The following is a 1,536-nucleotide window of genomic DNA, read 5'->3' as shown; positions in this document are numbered from 1 at the left end:
TTTGAGACAGGATCTTGCTATGCAGTTTAGGCTGGCCGTGGGCTCACTTACCAGCCCAGTCTGGCCTCAAACTCACAATGATTCTCCTGCCTCAGCCTCCCCAGTGCTGGGATTACAGGCGTGTGCACCACCATACCCATTTTGGTTTGATACTTTGTACCATGGCTTTTAGAAATAGTTTTTCCCCTGAAGTTATTGCTGTTTCAGACATAGGAATTGAAATAAAAAGTGTTATGTTCATGTACCAACTTTTCACAATGAATGTAACCATTATGTACTGCAAACATGTAAAAATAAAACTTGTATGGCCCTGAATCAAGGTCAGCAGTTTTCTAAAGCGGTTGATTTCAAGCAGGAGCCTAAGGTAGTATCTTTCTGTTGCTCACTTCAGAACTTTAGAAATGTAAGGGTCAATTCCTTAGAAAGAAACAACTCCTCCAACCCCCTGGTGAGTCCACTGCTGGAGGCCTGGAGAAGAGGAGGCCACGCCACTGGTGAGCCAGCTGTTGCAGGCTGCAGAAGGAGAGGCTATACAACCTAATGGGTCCAAGGCCATGAGCTCAGAAGAGAGGAAGCTGTGCCTCTGAGGCCCCACCATCATCAGAGGAGCATCAGTGCGCAGTTGCTCCTTTCCTTTTTTTTTGTCTTTTTCGTTTTTTTATCGGTACCAGGGATCGAACTCAGGACTGCCTGCTTGCAAGGCAGGCGCTTATGCCGCTGAGCTAAATCCCAAGCCCCAAGCCGTTCCTTTCTTCCCCACCCTGGGAATCTCAGATTGAAGGACAAAGCAGCAGGGTTCAATCTCAGACCTCCAGCCCACCCAGAACAAATCCAGAAGACATAGACACAAAACAAATTAGAAGTTGTACACTTGAATTTTCTGAAATGATAGCAACTGAATTAAAGAGAAAACAGTGCTTACTTTGCATGCCTACATCTGGTGGTCTGAGCATCTATTTAGAGGATAACAATGTGCATTACAGTAACTATGGTTGATTTCCTATGGTCTTGTTTTTGAAATCCAATATTGTTCCCATTGTTTTGTTTTGTTTCATTTTACTGTTTTGTTTTCTTTTATTGTATTTAAAATTAAAAAAAATACTTTAAAAAAAATATGAATTCAGATACTCCAAAATACTTACAGGATACTCTCTTGTTCTTTGTGGAATTGTGCAAGGAGCTAGGAAACTCATCTTCTTTCACAAGAAAGTAGTGTTAAAATTTGAGGTCTGAATATGATATGGTCTGGCATTCCTAAGATTAGAAGACTCTGTTCATTTGATACTGAGAAGCCAACTAAATTTTACCATTAGAATTCATGATTTTCTTTAAAAAATTAATGCAAAATGTAGTTAGAACACTAAAGGCCCTGAGACTTCACCCAACTAAGAGAGAAAGAAAGTTTAACTGTTATTTACTAAGACATGCTTATATTTGTAACAGCATGTAATTTGAGGAGTACTTTATAATTTACCACCAATGCAAGCATTTATTAGCAATCTGGTAGAAATGTACATTCATGATACTAAGACTTGC

At 39.9% G+C, this 1,536-nt stretch overlaps 1 pseudogene; it reads left to right on the top strand.

The window, feature by feature from the left end:
- Positions 1-304: 304 nt before the first annotated feature.
- Positions 305-434, top strand: LOC111754671 (small nucleolar RNA SNORA2/SNORA34 family; annotated as a pseudogene).
- The last annotated feature ends 1,102 nt before the right edge of the window (positions 435-1,536 follow it).

This window comes from Cavia porcellus, unplaced genomic scaffold (assembly GCF_034190915.1).
Source record: "Cavia porcellus strain 051 isolate PalLab524CR breed Dunkin Hartley unplaced genomic scaffold, mCavPor4.1 scaffold_10, whole genome shotgun sequence".
NCBI classification, from domain to species: domain Eukaryota; kingdom Metazoa; phylum Chordata; class Mammalia; order Rodentia; family Caviidae; genus Cavia; species Cavia porcellus.
This window is presented reverse-complemented; position numbering and strand designations above follow the sequence as displayed.